Below are 7,275 nucleotides of genomic sequence, written 5' to 3' on the forward strand. Positions count from 1 at the left end.
CTTTTGAAGCTAGTGGAATTTTACTAACCAGCTATATACTGTTGATAGTTGTTACTATTTCGCTCGCAGCCAATGGAATAGCCAGGTGCGACATAGGGTAGTTAAAAATTAAGAGTATACTCAAGTACAACAATATAATTTTATGGATAAGGATAAATGCTGAAGCTGCTGCATTTACACCAAAATGTCAACAAAAGAATTTGTCCACAAATAGTTTTCTTTATAAAGTTACTATTCTTTTGTAGAGCAACAGAATAGAGAACTTGTTGCCAAAGAATTGGTCTAATAGCGATTGGATAGTTTGCGTGGACTTGTAGAGGTAGAAGACTTTGTTCACAACTTTTTCAGTGTTTCTCATATTGGTTGGGAAACGAAACTTTTTGTTTAAAACAAGGATTTCCAGAAACTGTCTCAATTTGTTGAGAACTTAGTTGACAACTCTGGTGTGAATGTGGCCTAACTTTAACAGCAAATTAAACAACTTAATTATTGAGTAATTCTAGTTTATTGCAGAAAAGCTACATAACCGACATGAATTTTGCATTTAGTAATGCATCTGATCATAACTAGTTTATTGAAAACCAAATTAATAGTAGAAAAAGTTATAACAGCTTATTTCGATTCAGTAAAGAATGACCATCATGCTATCATGCCTCTTTATGCATAGCTAACCATGATATTAGTTTTTTGCAATAATTTACATCAAAACACATTGAAAATTCACATCTTTGACAACCTCGGTAATATATTGATTTCTTGTGTATTATAAAATTGGTAAAATATTGAAAAATTATACTATGAGGGAAGCTTTTTAATTAATGTGATATCAAAATTAACTGGATGATAATTATACAGTGCAGTCAAGGAAAGGTTATAGAGGGGAAAAGTTTGGAAGACAATTTTTGGCCCCGCAGTTCTGTTTAGGGTGGTAAGGGGGTAAACATATCAAAAGTCCCCCCCACCCCTTGTGCTAAGGGGGTGGGGGTGTTTTAAAGATAAATTTTTTTGGTTTCTCACATATAACTCGAAAACTATGTATCTGATGTGTTTGGTATGAGGGACTTCAAGTGGACTGTATACTAAGTTGAATGAAATGTATGTTAAATAATAAATATAATTAATAGAAGGCTGATGTTGTTCATCAATACCTTTACCCAAACTCACATAAAACTTATGAGTAAAACTACTAAATACCTGGTAGCAAGGTAGACGCCAAGAAATTGTAAGACAATGTAACAATAACAAATGATTGCATTTATTGATATAAGTGACACTTTACAAATGGCCTTAAAAGTTATGATGACTGCACTAAGTAGGAAAAAAGACGTTTAATGAAAATCAAAAATAACAAAATAGTAAATTTGAATAAGCAGTAAAAAAGGAATTGTCAATTGATTCAATTTGGTTACAACAATACAAAGTATTCATATAATAGTTGTGTGATGTAACAAATGATCAAAAATGATAGTGCAATGTAGCAACATTTTCAATATTGCAACTAGTGTCAACTCAGTGGTTCCAAACCTTCAACAGAGGGGATAAAGATGTGCACTTTTGCTATGTTAATCTACTAACTAGTCAAAATTAAGCTGCAACGTCAAAAATTGTGTCACAGACACCCGCTTCAAATTTCATTGCCAAATGAATAATAATATTGTTGTAGCATTGGAAATTTCATCCCCTACATTAAAGTTGCTATAACAATGAAACAGAAACTTTGAATAGTGAAATAATAAACCATTTAAAAGAGAATTTAATGCTCTATAAACCTACGATAAGCATTGATTTTTACGATGCATTGTTGGAGAGTTATAATTCCTGAAAGAGGCTCTATGAGCTCATAATCTGCATTGATTTTTCCCATCAATTTTTAAAAAGTTATAAGAGTAGAGATAGAAAAAAATTGGAGGCGAACGTGTTTTTTTCAAAAATGTCACACATTTAAGAGCGGATATCTCGAAAACTAGAAAAGTTGTGAGATGAATATTGTAGGAAATTATAAAAATTATATAATACTTTTGTATGTAACAGTTATGTCCGTAAGATACATAGTTTTCGAGTTATATGCGAGAAACCAAAAACTGGTACCTTTGAACCACCCCACCCCCTTATCACAAGGGGAAGGGTGGGGATATTTTTACCTCCTTAATACCCAAAACAAAATTGCGGGGTCAAATATAGTCTTCCAAACCTTTCTCTCTATACCCTCTTTTGAGCATTCATTGTCTGGACTATATAATAATAAAGTTATGATGTTGGATGCTTGGTTCCTATTGTTAGATGCAGAATGGAAACTGGGTAACACACGATGGCTTTTGATGTTCACGCTTTCTATCCGCCCATCTACACTGTGTAATATGTTTTGGTGTCTGAAAGAGAAAAAAAACAAACGAATTATTGATTGATCGAATGATAAAAAATGAGTTGATGGAATTTGAAAATAACATTTAAAATTTTCAAGTTCTAGCGATAGGTAGGAGTGGTAGAATAAATATGTTGTAATATACTTCTACTTACAGTTCACTAAGCATAAGACCCAATTCACACCAAACTGGCGTAGAGGATTCTCACACCTCTAGAAATATGGTCCAATGGAAACAGAATGGACTTGGTGCTACATCTCTTCTGTTTGTATTGGACTATATTATAGGCGTTTTGCGCTAAGACTGATTTGCTTGAACAAAGTGAGGTAGGAACATGGTGTAGTGAGTAGACGGAGAGATTTCCAGGGTAGTCAGTGCTGATTTTTGAGGGTAGTAATGTAAGTCGGGAATATTCCCATTGGGAAGAAACTTATGATTGAGTAATATTTCTCTGCACAAGAAACCATGGGAATAAATTGCATTAAAATAGTTTATATTATTTATCAATTTCAATCACATTTGACAATCATAATCAATAAATCATCTATTCGAAAAAGCAGTGTAAATAGCTCACAAATTACATCAATTTTTTATATAATTTGGCTAGACTTTACGTTGAGTGAACCAGTGATCACCTATATCGATGAATTAAGTTGGTTTAGTTAGATAGTATTAATTAAATATACTATCGATTTTACTGATTCAATTAAAGCAAAGCGTCCCCTTCTTTATTCTTTATCATAATAAGTATATCATGAAAATGATAGGGAGAGGAAAAATAAGGTAACCCTGTGCTGTTCCTCTCCCAAATTTAGATAAAGTTACACATAGTCCGAAATATGTCAAGTCTTGTAGTTCTCCACTTCACAAAATTTTCAGCCCTAAAATATTTTCAAATTTAGATGCTTCAAAACCAAGCCTTCGTAGAAAGAATATTACATATTATTATTATATATTATATATTACATATTATATATTTTTCATTAGAGGAGGAAATGTTCAAAGTAATGCTAGAGTTTACTCTAGTCGTTTGAGATTTCAAAATAAGGTCATTCTGTTGAAGGCTAACGTTGAAGCTTTTCGTAGGTTTTTTACTTTTTGTGCTTTAAAGTTTTATAATTATCTACCTTTCCATGTGTCCTCTAGTTTAAATTTAAGAATTTTTCTCAAGGAATTGAAATCTTGGTTGTTTTCACTAGAAGATGTTGAGTTTCTGTTTAGATAGTATAGTTACTTTTATATTGTATTTTTGATATTATCATATTGCAGTGAATGATACATTTATGAAGGGACAGTTTATCTCTTAGTACTCTTCAACATATTTTTTTCTCTGTATTATAAACATTTATCAAGTTTCAGCTAGGCTCTAAGCTACTCTTTCTTTATTTTCAGTGTGATGGTGCCTCAACACGTTTTTTCAAATGAGGTTACCTAACCACTTTCTATTATTGTTTTGTAATGTTTTGTGCATTATTTATTATTGTAAATTGTAAAGTGTGTCAATAAATGAACTTGAAAACTTGAAAAAAACTATTATCACAAAAAATGAAATATTCACATACTAATGAAATTTTGAAGAAGCGAACATTCTAGTATGTTCTTTATTATTTTATTTTTGGGTTTAAATTATTGTGAGCTTCTTTGCAAAATAATAGATGATTTATCATAATTAAATTTCTTGAGCAATACAAGACGAAGTAAACCCAAAATTCAACTTCTTGAGCGATTCAAGACGAAGTAAACCCAATATTTTGTTGACTAAGCTTACTTGACTGTTAGGAATATGAGTATAACAGATTTAATTAACAAGACATAAAATGGAAGTAGCATCATAATATGGTGCCGTATACAATAATAAAGGATGTGCACCACGCTTTTTGATTCTTTTTACTGGCAAATTATCAAAGTATTACGAATTGTATACTATCAATTTATTTAGATTTGACTAATTTCAAGAAAAAACTCTTATCATTTTTACTTTTTGATATATTGGGTGCTTTGAAAGCGCCAAAAGTTGAAATCTTGGGGCAGATCCATTACATCATAAATTATAGCAAATAAATTCATACAATTTTGAGGATGGATCTCTCCCAATATTTGAACGTTATGCGCTTTTAAAGCGCCTAATATATCAAAACGAAAATATGATGAAAATATTCTTTCCTTGGAAATATGATCTATTCAAGTATCTTAGAATTCAAATCAAAATTGAACCAATAATAAGTTTCCAAAAGCGTGGCGCGGAGCCTTAAATTATTAGAAAATGAATGCTTATTCCTCCTCACACTCATCAATGGTGGTTGGCAGGACTGCCAGGTGTAAATAGATCGTACTCAGTATTGCTCCGTGGTTTTTTAGTAAATTTTAAAGTTTTATTGTATATTCTAGGCTATTCAGTGGTCAGTGTTATCATACAAGTGTTTTTCCATCCTTACTTACGTGAAAGTGAATTTTCGTAACATTCAGTATCGTGGTTTCATAGCGTATTGCTCGTCTCTGTATGCAGGTGAAGAGTTTTGTTATTGAAAGTCACAGTTATAGAAGATAAACAATTACGAACGGGTCTGCTGATAACGGAACAGCACCCACACTTCACACTATCAACAAGCTATACTGACAGCAAAATCTCTATCTTGCAGTTGTTCAAAATAATTTTACTTTCCCGGTATGCAGGCTGGCCAGTGTAACGTTCTCTGGTCAAAAATTCCCAATTAAGATCGTCGATTCAGTCTGAAATTTTACTGGTGAAGCCAGCTGCTGTTGACATTGAACTTTATCAAAGCAACACTCTCGAAAGAAATATGCGCGGTTTATTTTGAAATGCTCTTCACATTATAATTTCTGAACTACATCCTTTCTCTCTCAAACCCTTAATAAAATCAACCTCTGTTATTCAGGAGCTTACCATTTCTCACCCAAAAACGCCTTGATAGCTCTCTGGGCATTCCTTAATTTTCCTCTGTCTCTATTCCTGATAAAATAAATTGATCGAGTGTTTCAAAAGTAATTAATTTAAATATTAATTTCAATCATTTGTATTCAAAATGGTTTCTTTAATAATAAGTAAAACAAATAAAGGAAATCCGAAGTTGACTTATGATAAATATGATTACAGAAAAGGTACCGCAAGGGCATCAGGTGACATTTTGTGGCGATGTTTGGACAAGGCTTGTAAAGCGCAACTAGTGACTGATAAATCAGTAAATGTCATAATTGATATATCATCTGCTAATCATAGTCATCCCGTTCCAAGTTCCAAAAATGATTCTATCTCAAGTGCGTACTGTTCTACTCCAAATATGACAAATAAGGATAAGAGTATTCTGATCAATAAATTATCTATAGATGAAAGGGACAACAATTTGGAGGGAATCGAACCAAATGAACAAAGTTCAATGATTAAGGAGTTAATGCTCCAAAGAGACAACCTGTTAATGGAGAATGAGCGCTTAAGGACTCAATGGGATGCTGCAATCGAGAGGTCTATGTCGAATGACATCAGAATACTGGAACTGACTACAGAGAAACAAACCAATGAGGTGTCTTCTCAAACTGATGAAAATATAGGTTTTGTTGAATCACAGATTGCATCACTAAACAACCAATTGGCATCCATGTCGACGACAATTGAAGTATTAGAGGCCGACAATAAGACGCTAAGGGATGAATATTTGTTGTCTACAGAGGAGGCAAAGAAATGGAGAGAGATGTACTTAACTTTGTCAGAGTCCAGGTCTAGTGATAATAATTCACGATTCGAAAACCTCATAGATCGGTGTAATGATCTATAACTGAGTTCCAGAAAGACAGAACAGACAAGTCAAGAGAGCGTTCCAGTAAAAATTCATCCAATATACGAGCAAAGAAAAGAAAACTGTCTATGAAACGTTTGAGAAATGAAGATCAATGCTACAGTAACAGGGAGAGAGTGATAAATTTATTGAAAAAGCGTGATTTAAGAAAAAATTGTTTCTTCAAAGAGAAAGAAAGATTCGATAATTTACAGAGAATTAGACTGCTGAGGGCAACAGAAGAATATAAAGAGAAGGAGAGGGAGAAGAATATTACAAGAATGATAGAATTAAGACAAAATCCAGAATATAAAGAAAAGGAAAACGAAAATAACACCACAAGGATCTCGGAATTGAGGTGTTTTGATGAATTTAAATATGAAGAAAACATGAAGAACATTCGCAGGAACAGAAAATTAAGAAAAAATCCAAAATATAAAGTAAAGGAAAACGAAAATAACACCTCAAGGATCTCGGGATTGAGGTGTTTTGAGGAATTTAGATTTGAAGAAAACATGAAGAACATTCTCAGGAACAGAAAATTAAGGAAAAATCCAGAATATAGAGAAGTGGAAAATAAAACTAATACCATAAGGAACTTAGAAATGAGAGATTCTGATGGATATAGAGTTGAAGAGAACATGAAGAACATTCTCAGAAACAGAGAATTGCGCCAGAATGAAGATTACAAGGAGGATGAGAGAGCAAGGGATGTTGAAAAAATGAGAAAGTTGAGAAAAGATAAAGATTACAGCCGACGAGAGGGAGTGGAAGATAGGACAAAGAAATTGAGCGAAAGAAGCATTAAAATTTTAAGGTATCGCCATACTTACTACAACACTCACATACGAAGTAGAACAAAATGTTCAAAATCCATTATAAAATTTCTATCAGATAGAAAAAATGTTCCTGATTGTGTTTGTTGTTGTTGTGAAGGGCTATTCTTCAGACACTCTGTTTCAAGATTTGAAAACCATTTACAATTCGAGAATACAGAAAATGAAAAAGATTTTCTTGACAAAATAAATAATTTTCCATCGAAATTAATTTGCAACACATGCAAAATTCACGTGAAGAAGTCCAAAGTGCCAAAAATGGCCACTAGCAATGGCTTGAAGTTC

General features: G+C 32.6%; 1 long non-coding RNA gene across 1 annotated transcript; it reads right to left on the minus strand.

Moving 5' to 3' along the window:
* Nucleotides 1-486: 486 nt before the first annotated feature.
* LOC120355578 lies at nt 487-5,226 on the minus strand. The gene is made up of 2 exons (XR_005573601.1): nt 4,803-5,226; nt 487-2,369 (listed from the first exon to the last, which is right to left on the minus strand). It is a non-coding gene; the product is annotated as an uncharacterized LOC120355578 (long non-coding RNA).
* Between the last annotated feature and the right edge of the window lie 2,049 nt (nt 5,227-7,275).

Source organism: Nilaparvata lugens, unplaced genomic scaffold (genome assembly GCF_014356525.2).
Source record: "Nilaparvata lugens isolate BPH unplaced genomic scaffold, ASM1435652v1 scaffold2940, whole genome shotgun sequence".
NCBI classification, from domain to species: domain Eukaryota; kingdom Metazoa; phylum Arthropoda; class Insecta; order Hemiptera; family Delphacidae; genus Nilaparvata; species Nilaparvata lugens.